The sequence below is a fragment of the Pelecanus crispus genome, chromosome 8, assembly GCF_030463565.1.
Source record: "Pelecanus crispus isolate bPelCri1 chromosome 8, bPelCri1.pri, whole genome shotgun sequence".
Lineage (NCBI taxonomy): Eukaryota > Metazoa > Chordata > Aves > Pelecaniformes > Pelecanidae > Pelecanus > Pelecanus crispus.
This window is the reverse complement of record NC_134650.1, coordinates 7,786,751-7,801,872: the sequence shown is the minus strand read 5'-3', so window position 1 is coordinate 7,801,872 and position 15,122 is coordinate 7,786,751.

The window sequence follows — 15,122 nt, the reverse complement described above, 5'->3', positions numbered from 1 at the left end:
CAATAAATAAATCTACAGATATCCCATGAAGTGAATATGAAATCATATGCCTGTTGAATCAGAAATAAAAGAACCCTCACTCACAAGATTTACTGGTAAACTATGAAAACGTCCCCCAAAGCTGCCATGGCAGGGACTGGGCTATTAGCCTGGCACTGGGGAATAGGCATGTGGGGAAAGGGAAGACATGGGTGACAGGACAGCCTCACAGGCACTCTGCAACTGCGACTGCCACAGCCATGCTGCCTTCAGATAAACTAACCCATGAATAATTCAGTATCTTTTACTTTGCTGCAATGAAACAGTCATTTGCTGAGTCTCCCTTGCCGAGAAATGACTTGGAGCCACTAAGCTGTCAAGCAATATGCAATTGAAGAAGGGATTTGGGGGATTAGCACTGGCCGGATCAATACTGTCATATTTAAACAGCATCTGAAGTTATTGTTTGATGGCACAGAGAGCCAATTTGGGAGAATTATCTGCCTGTTAGAGTTTGGGCCCTGTCTTCATCTCATTTTATGACATTTCCCCATGGTCTGGCCCTCTGTGGAAACAAATCATTTTTCTGTGAGCTTGTTTATGGTGCTTTTCTCACAGTATGAATTCACAAGGCTGAAATTCATTCCCAGAGATTTTATGAATGTTGTGAGAGTTGATTACTTAGACTCACCTAGAGAGAAAATACGAAGGGGGCCAAAGTGTGTAATTAACATCCTTATTTCCTGTCTTTTCTAATGCCACTTCTAAAAATTGCTGGAATACTTTTCTTACAAGACTGTAATCTTTATTTTTTCTTCTTTTCCCTTCTCTTTGTCTCTATAATTAGGTGTAATTTGGGATGTGGGAGTTAAATAATATTTGTAATGACAAATGTTAGTTATGATTTTTTTTTTTGAGTTTTTATATGAAAAGCTGTTTCATATTGGTCAAGAAATTATTTTAAAGTCCTGTTATTTATAGGGATGTGCACTGGATGTCACTTAGGGACATATTGAAAAAAGCACCAATATCCCAAATGTCAGTCCTGAAAACACCTGCTCCATGCTTGATGGGAGACAGTTATTACCAGCAAAGCAAATTCTCCGCCAGCAGCATGTGCTGTGAGGTTGCTCAATCTGTGCATGTACAGTAAAACCTTAATTCCAGTGTAACATAAACATGTGGGCATGTGCAGTTAAATGTAGCTAGCCAAAGGCTTCTGAGATGTTGTAGCACATCCTCTGGCATACCTCACCAGGAAAATCTACATCCCTGCCTAGTGGCCTCAGAGTTTGCAAGTTGGTCTGATACTACATTGATGAGTGCTGTACTGAGAATCGTGGGGATGTTTGAAATGAGCCCCATTTCCTTCTGATTGCACAAATGTGCTATTTCACAAATGCCTCCTGCAAAATGGCCCCATTTTGAAATACTGGATGATGAGCTGTCTGCTAAATGACCCAAATAGCAGCTATGTATCCTGCCAAGCAATTGACAACTTTGAAACACATCCCACAAAGGGCAGCAGAGCAGGCACCCTCGCTCCATGTAAAAGAACATGGTCCTGAAGAAGCAGGTGGTTCCTAGTGCTACTTGGACTCCTAGGCATGGTTGCCTTTGTGCTACTCTCTTCAGATTATCATCAGTCCATGCATTGCTCCTTCTTGCAGTTGAAATGGTCACAAAGTGGTAGAATTGAAGTTATGCTCCAAAACCTAAGTAAAATATCACTTTGTTCACAAAAAATTAAAGAAAACGTGAAGAAAGAGAAACTGTGGCGTTGTTCCTTTTTTTTTTTTTCCTCTGAGAAAGAAGACATTCTCTTTTTTACCATCAATTAGGGTGGGGGAGTGAGCCCTACATTCCTGGAGATAGTTAGGAAAGCAAATATTTGCAATGTTTGCTCACACAGAGGCTGTAGAGCTCTCCCCCAAGTTACGAAGCATACAGCCTCATACAGGGTAGACCATCAGAGAAACTCATGTCTGAACAATGGGATTTTCCAGGCCTTAGTTTTATGGCTATAGAAAGATTATCTTCTGACAGAAATATTATCTTTTGTTTGTCACATTGTCTCCACCAGAGGGAGAAATTCACTGAACAGTAATGGTCCTTATTTATAGGATTATATGAAGTTGAGGCACTGTTCCTAAGAGTATTTTCTGCAATAAGAAGCTAATAGGTTTTGCAGTGGAAGTGGTTGCAAAGATTTGATTTCCAAAAAGCTCTCACATTTCTTCATCTCTATATTTGCTGCACGATTAATTTTTTTCTTTTTTCCCCCAGAACAGTCAGATCCTTTCTTTACACAAAGCTAAGGAACCACTAAGTTAGCCAATGTGGACTCAGGATGGGCTGGCGTTTTGCTACCACAGACATTTTTTTTGCCTCTTCAGAACTTCATCACAGCAATTCCGCCACCTTTCCTGGGAAACTGTCCCAGGACTTGCCATTCTCCCTGCTCAGATATTGCCTTGTGGTATTAAACAGTGGCAGGAGTGGAAAGAAATGGATGCTGTTTCTAACTGGAGTTTATAGGCATTAATTACCTCTATTTCTCTACCATGGCAGAAGGTTATTACTATCTTGTAGACAGTGTGGAATTTCGAATAGGTAGTTTCTCTTCGCTGCCTGCTTTCTGCTTGTCTTTAAATAATAACATCAATGCCCTTTTTAGAATTCAACCACTTTGCCATTAAGTAGTAAACAAACTACTTCTGCTCTGGGCATGCTGATCTGCATTTCCAAGATACATCAATAATATAAGCTACATGTATTCTTCTGTCAAAGATATTAAATCATGGAAGACATCTGCACAAAAATAAGCAAGTGAGAGATGAATGCTCAGAAGGTGAGGAGAAGGTCAGCTCTGAGGGAAGAAGGGTTGGAATATTGTTTTAGCAATGATGGATCAGCTTCTTTAGTCCTTAAGCTCCACTTTCTTGGTGTCATAATATATCCTAATACACAAATCATTAGTTCTAATCCTCTTGGGTTTATAGCATGTTTACACACACACAGATATATATGTCAGGCAAGGCTAATGGGAGATGGATATCAATGTTAGTATGGCAAATGGACTTAATACACTTTGTATGGCAGGTGTTATTTGATTCCTAGCAACACCTGAGACAGAGAGGCTGTGCAAACGTCAAGCATACATCCAGGAAAAAGTTACATAGGAATGAATAACTTCAGAGTGCTGAGATACTTTGCTGCAGATTTCAGCAACTGGAAAGCTGGCAAAGGACTGCAGCAGTACAGTGGTACAGGCGAAACCCAGCCTTCCTCATCTCCCTGCAGTGCAGGAAGAGCTTTCTGTACATTTCCTCCCTGTCCTGCCATGATGCTGGATATCCTGCACTGAGACACAGAAGTATGGATGCACATTATGTTGGTAGGATCTTAGTAAGATTTCTATTTTGATCCAGAGAATGAAAGAATGGCAGCAAAAGGAAATCAAGACACGAACAAGGAAAAGAGTCAGTAGGTTCACTTAGGGAGCCAAATGATGCTAGAGGTGCATAGCATATGCACACAAGGGTGGAAAGAAGATGTAATGGTATTCTCTTTGCAGACCTATGACCCCATTAGGAGGGCAGTTTCCTGTAATATTTCTGGTTACCTGTGGCTAGTGAAAAACCTAATTACTGTCCTCTTCAACACACACACACAAAAGCAAGACTGCCTTTTGCCTTAACCTCTATATCACAACTAGCTTTCATAGCAGATTAATATTGCTTGTTTCAAATATTATAAAGCTGAGATTTTAATCTTTGTTCCTAACTGATTGCCTCCTCCTCTTCTATCAGAAGTTTCTGACTTCTGATGCTTTAGTTTAGGTAGGTTAGCCAGGACTCTTTTTCAAATTATTATCTCTGTTGTCTTCTTCCACTATTCATTTTTCCATCCTTACAAGTTTATTGGTCCTAAGTGCATCTCTGTAACAGGACGTTTATTAATATTCTGTGTAGCACTCATTCTGGTGAGTCTTCCTCTCTCTTTTGTATGCACAGTTCTGTGGCTAAAATTTTAAGAACGCAGTTAAGTAATTTGTGATTTTTCATAACTGGAGTCCTGTTTGGTTTGGGGTTTTGTCATTTTTGCTATAATAAAAAGATTCATTAAAGCAAGGTACTTGTCACTGAGTTCAGAGGAAAAGCAGGAGTAATCAGTTCCTCAATATAGTTAGAGGGAAAAACAAGTCAGACTCATGTCTGCAGAAGTTTGGTTATTTATCACTTTCATTTTGCTGGGCTTCTTTTTTTTGCTAGACTTCTCTTGCTCCTTCTAGAAATCTGCATCCTGATCTACACATAGAAAAGATCTGGTCCAAACAGGGTCTTAAGTATGAGCCTGACTTTGACGTAAACATGCTGAAACATGTACAAAATCGGGCTTTTATTTTCCTGTTGCATTCAAGCTGTGACGATGATTGTTTTTAAAAATGGGAGCAGCTGTGCTGAAAAGTATATAGATACCAGGTATTAGTACAATTTTTCATTGTTTGAACTAAATTTCCAAGTAAAATTACTAGAACATATTTCTAAATATGCAAAAAAGAAATAATGCATCTAACATTTTGGTTGGTTTGTGTGTAAATCAGGTGTAAATTAGATGCTACTGCTTTTTTATTTGCTTTAAACTGCCTAACTTTAGCTTTGCAAAAATGTTTACATTTTCCATTTTCAAGCTGCAGTGGTTTCATTGCTGAAGATATTTCTGAACTATCACACTCTATCAACAAAATTAGGAGATAATTTTTATCTATAGCTCAGTTAGTCATTTCAAAATTATTCCAAACAATCCCATTTTTGTCATTATGTAATCGCATGTGGTTCTTAAAAGTTTCTCTTTATACTTCAGGGCATTTTCAGCATACAAGGGAAACAACACGATCTAGGGAGGCAAAGAGGCAACTGGGAACCATAAACATTGCATTCTTATAGAAGTTGAATTACTGACCCATTTTCCAGCCCTAAGCAAGTCACAGAAGTTTTTACATTTCATTTGTCATTATTAATGGCCTTTGTTTGACATATATGGGAGAAGAAATGAGGAAAAACTATTTTTACTTGTTCTTTGGAAAAATTTCAAAGCTATCTCTGTTTTCTGTATTTGCTTGTGCTTGGTGGGTGCATAGCCTCACCAGAATTTCACTGAATCTTAGCTACCTTCCAAAATAAATTTCAGATCGTGAGAAGAAATGCCTCCTCTGCCACATTAATACTTTAGGGTCAGCTTTTAGTTAAAACAAAGACTATATGAATGTTACCTTGGGAAAACCCAGAGCATATTTGAGTACTAGCCTACGGATAGGGGCTCACTCAGCATGATGGTGAATCCAGGTCAGGCTCAGACCTATGCTCTGACAGCTCCAGATCAGACATCTGAATCTGTTCACAGCAGAAATAGTTTAAGTGCCAGACTTTTGGCTATTTTGGAATGAATATAAAAAATGTGTAGGAATGGAGAGTAGAACCTGATGTCACACATGCTGGGGTAATACCCAGAGCACTGGGCTATTGACTTTTGTTGGAAAGGAACAAAGGCCTTTAGTGTTGTTCTTAGAAAATCACCCTGAAACAGAGAAAGCTTTGCCTAATAAGTGTTCAAAATGAGTGCATTCACATGAAATGTTTTGAGTTCAACAAGCTTACGTTTTCTGATAACAGTTCTCTTTCTACTGAAAAAAATTATCACTGAATAAATTATGTAATTAAGTCTAACACATTCTGTGTCCCTTCCCTTCCTCTCAAACCTTTGGGATACTATGATATACTGTCCCCAGTTATTATCTATACAAAACTGCAAAATTATTCCAAAATCTTCAGCTAGTGTCCCACTGAGCTGGAAAGTTCCATTAAGGGGGAAAGTATTTGTATTTACCTGCCTTCAAACAGCGTAAGGGAGTATTGCTTTTTTCCCCTGCACTGAATAGGTTTAAGACTGCAATCTTAAGCAGTAAATATCATGAGCTCTGCAAAAACTCTGCCCAAAATACTATTCCCAAAATCCTTAGAATTGATTAGTTGTATTTAATGAAATCTGGGCAGATATATCCCCACAAAACTCCACGTGTCTTCTCACACACTTAAAAATGCAATGAAAATACAGACAGTAAATAAGAGGCATTGATTTGCTTTCAAACAACACCAATACCTTGACCTTTTTAGAGTAATACAGAAGCTTTAAAAACAAGTGTTAGAAGCATGAGTTATATTTTGTCTTTCTAAATATACACTAATATTGCTTGCAGTAGTGGTCAAGTTATTTATGTATTTATTTTTTCATTTATTTAAAGACTTATTTTATGTTTAGAACTAGGATAAACCACACAAAAGGGAAAACACTCCATATATATAGTTTGATAACTACCCTTTATATAGAGACTCTATATACACACATATAAGTGCACACAAATAGAAGTCCAGAATGTCCTTAGTTTATCTTGTTAACAGTTTAACAGGTTATCTCCAAATCGAGCCCTGCCTTTCCTGCCCTGTATTCTGTGTATAACTAAGGCCTTGCCTCACAACTTGTCTGTTTTGCATGAAGATGAAGTGTCTGATGATGCACCCCTTAAAAGCTTGTCTGCTCTGTATATAAATGCGATCTTGCCTACCTAAAGTCTCCAGATCCTATTTGCAAAGGTGACTGTGGAACTTTTCAGATGTCAGATACACACATAACTGATCTGAGAAAAAGAAAATTGATGGTTATTAGAGTTTATCAGAATTTTGGGTTCATTGGAAACACTAATGCTTATTTTCTTCCTTTCTGAATTAGGAGGAATAGCTGAAAGCCCGCAATACTTTGCTGAGTAAGAAATGTCTAAAATTCCAATAGTTTTTATAAAATAATATAATTTTATATATATTAAAAGAATTATTCCAAGTTAACACCGGGTTACTGAAAACAGCTGTTTCCTGGGTAATACTTTCAGTGCTGCTCTTCTTGACTAAATGAGAAACACTCTGAAAGACAATGTTACTTTTCCAGTTCAATCTCTACTCAGTAGTAACTGTACTTAAAACCTATTCTAAAAGGTTAGAAAATATATAAATGTCATGTTATGTCTGGCTGTATTTCACATTGTAACTTGACATGTTCTTAACCAAGTCCATCAAATAATATTTATGACAGACCTAAAAATAATATAGATATATTTAAACTAATATAAATGAAAAGATGTAACAATATTTCTATATTAAAACCTTTGTTTTGACATTTCCAAAGCAGATCAAATTTTACATTCAGAAGCAATTTCATCAAAATCAGTAGCATCTCATGAGGCACAAAACCCCCTGGTTTTCATCAAAACATTATTTCCCAAAAGAAAGCTGTTTTAACCACAAGATTATAACTAGAGTTGGTTCCTACCAAGAATTTCATTATTTTAACTTCTGTACATCCATTTGTGAGCTTAAGATGGAGTCACAAGGGAGTAGGACCAACTAGTTCAACATGAATTTTCCAAGGAGAGAATCAGGAGCAGAGAGAGAGTTTCCATGCTGCCAGGAAGGTTTGGCAAGAGAATGGCAGAGGAATAAAAAGCAGGTAGAAGTGGATGTCTTCATCACATTGAAAAAGGATGAAATATTACCAACGTTTGAGCTCATTCTGCTCAGGATTCACACAGACATGAAGGAACCCATGGCAACATGTTCACCAGCAATTTGGACTTGTATTCACTGAGGCTGATGTTATCCACCAAAAAGGGACAGTGTTCAGTCAACTCTCATTCTAGTCCTGCTGAAGCTAGAAATGGAAACAGCTCTGATGGGCTGCAGCATCCCCTACCTGGGGACCCCTCTTCATCAAGAGTAGGAAAGGAAAAAGGGTCTTTACTGCTCTTTTGTCATACTGCAGGTTCATTTGTCTAAGCTTCTTGAGGTGGCTTTGTTGCTTTCTTCACCTTGAGTGTTCCAGCATAGATTAAAGCACTTCTGAACTCAGTAGCAAAACTTTTAAATTAAAGTGGAAAAGCAGAAACAATTTTTTTTTTTTTCCCAGCTAACTGGGAAAACAGTTATTCACCAGAATTAATGTATGTACTGTCAGAAAATAACATGGTTTCAAAAGCTCATTGAGCTGTTTAGTTCTTCGGAGTTGGGAGTGGGTTTTTTTTTCATTCTGCTCTTCAGGAGGTGCTTTCATATGCCCCCATGATATTTAGGTTTTTGTGCTTCAAATTTTAGCACTTTCTATTTGAATGATGCGGTGCATGTACTTTAACATGATCAAGGTAATACCTCTTCGCAGTGAAATACAGCACTATTCAAATGAGCTTTTTTGATTAAAAAGCATATTTAATTTTCAGCCTGGTCTTTTGGGCTCACTTTTCCTCTTATAGTTGACTTCAGATCTCAGAAGTCTAGCTGCAACAGAACAATACGTCAGTTTTTCTACAACAGCATGGCTGTTGCATGGAAACTACGTATTTTCCTATTTTCACTCCTTTAATGTGAAGATACAGTAAGAGAACACCTTCCATGACCTGTATTTATAAATGCCAAGAGCAGTTAGAAAAAGCACCCACTTCGGTATAAATATGTATAAGGTCTGAAGAAAAAGCCTTCAAGTTAATGTGTACAAAATCTGGTAGCAATCTAAAAACTTTCAAAATATCATACAGCAGTCTCTAATGGGCTTTAAAGTACTCCAGGGCTCTTGACATTATTGCAGTTGTTGTCAGAGAAAGACATGATGTCTCTCAAAGCAGAATCTACATAATGCTCCCAGAAGGGTGGAAAGGAAGACAGCATTTCTGGAAAGAGACAAAAATTCCTCATGATCTTCCTCCAATGGGTTGCTGGTACAGCACAGGGCCAAATGCCAAAAAGTTTAAATCACTACAATTTTTGTAGAACTTTATGCTTCTTCTTGATCTGTCTGGGAGAGAGGGACAATCTTGCTTTGAAGGGCTGGGCTATTCATATCTATAAAGCACTCGAAAATCTCATGGGAAATTTTACAGTGATGCAAGGGTAGATGTGATCAGGTAGATGAGCTTTTTCCCCACTGAGCACAGCCTTTTTCACACTGCAAAGCACCATCTACATTGCATTGTAGAATGCTTTTGAAAAAATCACTAGCAAAATGCATAGGCCTTGATTCTCACATCTTGAAGACAAAATCATGGCCTGTACACTTCATCTGAAAAATACCTATTTAGCGCAGAGCCAGAGGGTGAGCTGCTCACTCACCATAGGAAGTCTCATTGAGGTGTGTAAATAAATGTTTCTCCAAAGGGGCTGGAGATGTGCAGATTACTGCTCTGTCTTCTGGTTTGAACCTTTTTCCAGCTAGCCAGTAACAGTGAATCTTCTTCTTTTCTATCTGACTATTAGGTATAATTTAAACCTTGTACCTTCACAAATATGAGGTTTTTCCATTAGCTTAGAGGCACATGCAGTACTGTCAGCCTGACCGATCATCTTCACTGTTCTAGGGACCAAAAAAAACTATTAGCAAATATGAGATGCACAAACTACTACTTGCACGTCTTCCCTTTCGCTTCTGTTTTGTGTTAAATCACTTGCATATGCGGTGAAACTTCAGTTCAAATGGCTGTTGTGTAAGACCATGCATTTCAAAAGGTGGTGATTGTCAACCAAAAGAAAGAAAACATAGCATCTTCTGATGAAATGAAGGACCTCTACAGTAATGCTGGAGGGTTTGGCAGCTGTGGGACACCCCGAATTTTTAGGAGACTTTCTGATCAGCACTGTGACAATGCAAAGGCAATCAACAAGGTTTGGAACAGGGAGCCTGGAAACATTCAGTTCTAACCCTGGAAGTCTTTTATGCCTTGAAAAAAAGTCCTGAATGTTTTCTATAGGCCATTTATTGGTGCTAGCAGACTATCCACTACCAACTCATTATGCATTATATCCTCTAGTGAAATAGCAAGGTAGATATTTAAGTAGGGCATTCTCAGTGCTGGGAAAATTTTTCTTATAGTCTTTCTCTTCTGTTAATGGTAACATAAGGCTAGGAACCAAGGTTCTGAACAGCCTTTAAGATTCAAAGTCTCATGAGTGCCAGAGAGACTTAGGCTCCCAGACACTTCATAAATCTGGTTTGTGGATACTGTTTCCTTTCTCTTCTGGGATGATTGAATCATTTCAAACAGCAGAAGAGAGAATAATGAATAACCATGGGGGACTAATAGGGTTTATATACAGTGTTATCTTGGAAACAGCAATGCTAAAGAGCCATACCTCAAATTTTAGTGGTAACAGCTTCCACGCAGAGGAATGCTGGGAAAGGCAGACAAGTGCCTACTAAAGTAAAGCTGGATGGGGAGCTGCTCTGTTGAAAAGGATCCGGGGTGTTGGTAGATAGCAATCTGAACGTGAGCCAGCCGTGTGCCTGGCAGCAGCAGCAGGCTGTATTAATAGGAGCATAGCCAGTAGACTGAGAGAGGTGTTTATGCTCCCCCAGATCAGCACTCATATCTAGAATAGTGCATCCAGTTCTGGCTCCCCCAGTGTGGGAATGACACTGATAAATTGTAGTAAGTTTAGGAGAGGTCACCGAGATATCTGGGGCTGGTGCATTTACCCTGTGAAAAGATGCTGAGAGAACTGGTCTGGTTTCACCTGGGAAAGAGAAGGCTTCAGGGGACCTCATAGCAGCCTCCACAGCACCTAGGAGGATGTCATCCCATGGTCCACCCTGTGGTCTGACTCTACAGCAGACCCTGCTCTAAGCAGGAGGTTGGACTAAAGACCTCCAGAAATCTCTTCCAGGCTGCATTAGCCTATGCTCCTATGATCCTATTCCTTTACAGGTTACTGGTTACTTCCCTTATTTCTGTCTTCCTTCCTCATCTCTGTCTTTACCTTTATGTATGTTTTTCATTTGGTGTATTCTGTTCATTTCCCTGTCTAAAGTTCATTTTGTCCTTTTTCGCTTCCAATCCCCAGTGTTTCTTTGTTTAGTTTCCTAAAAGATTATTGTTCAAGGTTGTTAGGTCTTCTCCTTCTCCATTTTACTTCCCTCATTTGTCCTGCCAGCCATCATTAAGCTTTTATTGTTTCAAGCAACATTAGTCTTTAGCCATTGATCTTTAAATAGAATTGAAAAATAAAACATCAGACTTTCAAGTTCTGTTTTCCTTACCTAATCTATTTCTGATGCCATTTCAAAGTTAATATCATGACTCATTTAAATACAGCTTGCTGTGTTGAGAGAACAACTTGACTCAGATTTGAGTCATTCATCTCTGATGCAGAAATTTGTTTTACTAAAGGTATTGTAGAATACGTTTGGATGTTAATCGATATGAGATATGTTTAGCATATAGTACAATCACAGCAAATCAATAGAGTTCTGGGTCAGCTCAGATCTAATCGTGGAGCAGAGTTTGCAAATGAGCAGATAGTGAAAGTGTCTTGGTTAGGCAAAATAGCCATCAGTCTGGATGCTAAACTGGTCTCCCAGTAAAGAGAGGTGGACTAAGCCAAATTTGTATAGTCACTGTAAAACTAGCATTGGGGAAGAATAAAGAGAGATTCACTGCAGCAGCTGTGGCCTCAGTGCCCGCAGTATAAGGAAATGTCCAAATAGCATATTTTGCATCTGAAATGAGGAGGGTGCAGCCTGCATTCCCTTGTCTGTTTGCAGGAGTCTGTGTGGGAAGCTCCTGGGCCTCACACTCATCTTCAGTTTCAGCAAGGGGAACAAGGCTCCCAAACTGGCAGACTGATCTAAATCCTGGTGGAGAAGAACTGACCTAGTAAAGCCACTGAATCCCAAACCACCAGGTCATAGGGGTGCTCAGGCCGGACCCCACACCCCAGTCCTGCATAGGAGAGCTGTTCTCATTGCTTGGGGACGCTTCCTTGTTCTGCTCCTCAGCGCTAGAGGGCATGGATGGGTTATTTTACCTTATTTTGCAGTTCTGCCTGGGATCATCTCACTACTGAGTGGGCTGCAAAGGACAAATATGGTTTTGAGGTGTACAACACAGTTTGAAACAAGGTTTTTAGTAAGCTGATCCCGTTTGCTTTGTATGTCTAAGGCCTATTAGGTTATTTGAAAACTATGGTAAATTATCCCTCTGGCATGTATCTTTTTCATCACTGTTGTGTCTAGAGTTTTCTTTCTCTCTCTAACCTTGTACCAGGAGACTTTCAAAAGAACAGTACCATCCCTCGCTGCATTTAACTAAACCAAGATATGACTCCTGAGGATAGTCTAATGGGGAAAAGAGCAGGAAGAGAACATCATCTGCCAGCATATTAATGTTCCAAGTTATGCACATCCTTCTTCATAAAGATGGTTTCATTAATTCCAAGTCAAATAGTATTGATTCTCAATGTGACACAAAGACAGGTGATCACTGTAATCCAATTTACAAAGCAATCTGAACAGCAGCTGAGGCAGGAGGGAACAGAAACTCTTGAGAAGTGCTTTAGCCAGTCACCCTTATGAGCAGTAGAATAATACTTTTACTGGAGCCAAGAAAATTTAAACACGCATAGATAGTTTAAACATGCCTTTTCTGAAGTTAGAAGAGGAAGAAAAAATGTTGTCAAATTTCCAGTTTCTTAAATTGCATTATTATCATTATTATTATTATTATTATTATTATTATTATGTAAGTAGCTCTGAACAAACTGTTTCGCAGAGTATAAAGTAACACATCACTGCATTTCTGAGGGAAATAGAGAATGTATATAGTTTTCCAATAGGAGCAATACCTTTCAAATAAACTTTGTTATTCTTACAGCAAGATTATCTCCACACCAACCCTTAAAGAAAGAAATGTTTGTAAAAGGGATTCTCTTAACATTTGTCTTACTGTTAACTTTGTATATGACATGTGCTATATAAATTCCATGTGTCCCATTTCTCATTTTAATTGGTGGATTCAGTTCTCCTATAACAAGTTGCTAACTTTCTACCACCTCCAGTAATACAATGCATCACTGCCTTTCTTTGAATATGTTAAGACTTGTCACAGTGATTCCTTCTGTCTCATCAGTTCATATGTCTAATATATATCCAGGCACTATGCAGACCTTATGATATGGATGTTTTTTTTTCTAGTGGAGAAAAATCCTTGCCCAAATCCCAAGGTGCAGAACAGAAGACAAATGGATGTGAGTTGAAAAATAATAATCATGACTCATGTCATGGAAAGTAGTTAAGTCTCTTCTGGGTCAGACAATCAAGTGAGTTGAGCTCTCCCGAGAACCATACACCACAAGGAGAGGAAGAAACTGCAGTGGAGTAGCAATACTCTAATAAGATGCAGAGAACCATAGAGAGATGCTGAATAATCTGATTCTTCCTGCATAAATCTGAGTCCTGTAGTACCAGATCCCTCCTGACTCAATCTGACTCATTCTGTACCCTGCTTACAACTTCAATACATCTTCTGCCATGACAATCCTTTCATCTTCCCCCAGGTAAATCCGAGTCACTTTGTTGCAATGGACACATGCAGTATGACAAGATTTTCTGCATCAGAGTTCTCTTTCAGCTCTTTTTGCTGCTCCCCTGCATGTCAAGCCTGAACCACATCCCTACCTGCCACCCACTGCCTCTTCAAAGCATGAGCACACACAAACACCACACAGAATGCTTACTAAAAAGGAAGGACATCATTCCCACTAGTTTCCAGAATCAACACTAACAAAGCAATCCATCGCTGAAAGCCATGTCAGTAGATACATCCACTCTCTAGATAAGACAGGACTAAGGAGTGATTTTTAGCACTGGACTGTCTTCCCTGTTCACCTGGTAGCTGGTGCTCTGGTCCTGTTTTCAGCTGTCCCAACAGCTTCTCAGAGAGAAAGCGTGGATACGGCTCCCTCTCAAGACTGGTCCTGATGGGAGGATGGATAAGACTGCACAAAATTGGGGTCTAAATTTATCTCAGCTTTTTAACAGGCTTGCTGTTAAACCTTATTACCCACTTTCCCTCTGCAGACAAGAGGAAGAAATAAGCTGCTCCATTTCATATCTTTACCTTGTGCTATGGTTAAGGACAAGTCACTTTCCAGAGGTTCTTCTTTCCATTATTGACTAAAGTAGGAGGATAAAAAATCTGCATAGACTCATTTGCTGGTTTTAATGACTAAAGTTAGGCAAAATGGGTTCCACTTTTGAAGTGGCCTGTGTCTGCACTGTCTGTGTAGATAGCCAGCTGCTCCAAGCAGAGAGGTGCCCTCCATGGTATTTTGTACCATAGTCATGAAATACACTTCCTATGTGTGTTGATTGATATCCTGGGGACTTCAGATATCACGCACAGCCATGGAAAAGCTGTCTGTGAAGAGCCTAGATAATTGCAAAATGACTGACAATAAGGCATGGAAAGTCTACTGCAGATCCAGCTATTATTATAGTGCAGCTCACTCCTCCAGCCTGGAGGAAGAGAAAATATACAAAATATATCTATGCATTTGATGGTATGTTGAATGTTCTACTGAATATACTTAGAAAAACAAGTACTCACATTCCAGCTACCATAGTGAACTGAACAAGCCTTTCAAAAGAGAAAAAAAAGTCAAATCCATGATCTATAATTATAGCTCAGTAATTTATAAGGGGAGTGGGGCTATATTTTTCTAGCAATTGTCTTAACATATTGAGTGTAGTATGGCTTAACATTTCTGCTTGCCAGCTCTGCACCCTCTTATTTGTATCCTCTTCTTTGCACCCCTATGGGACAGAGATACTTGGTACTGCCAAGTACTCAAAGGATTAAAACAGTGAGTTTGAACCTGCAATTCAGAAAACAGTGTGGCTCCATGAGCAGCTCTGAAAGGCTCCATGAAAGGAATAAGGAAAGCAATCTCAAACAGGCTAGATAGATAGCAGTACCCTTGCACAGAATTTCTAAAGGATTTTTCACTTACCTTCAGTATCTACAAATTGGAGAAAGGATGAAACCACTGAAACAACAGATTCTCATGCCTGCAAATAGAAGTTAGAAATCAGAAATAAAAGGCCAGGTTGTAATTGCTGAAGATAAAAATTAGTGCACCTGCTCACCAAGAAATATGGAAAACCCAATACCTCTTCCAGCCCTTCCAATGAAGCAGGATGTCTTTCTAAAGTTGTAAGTAGAGTAAGCATTATGGCACTTTCTTGTAAACCCTGAGCAACATCCCATGCAGGGT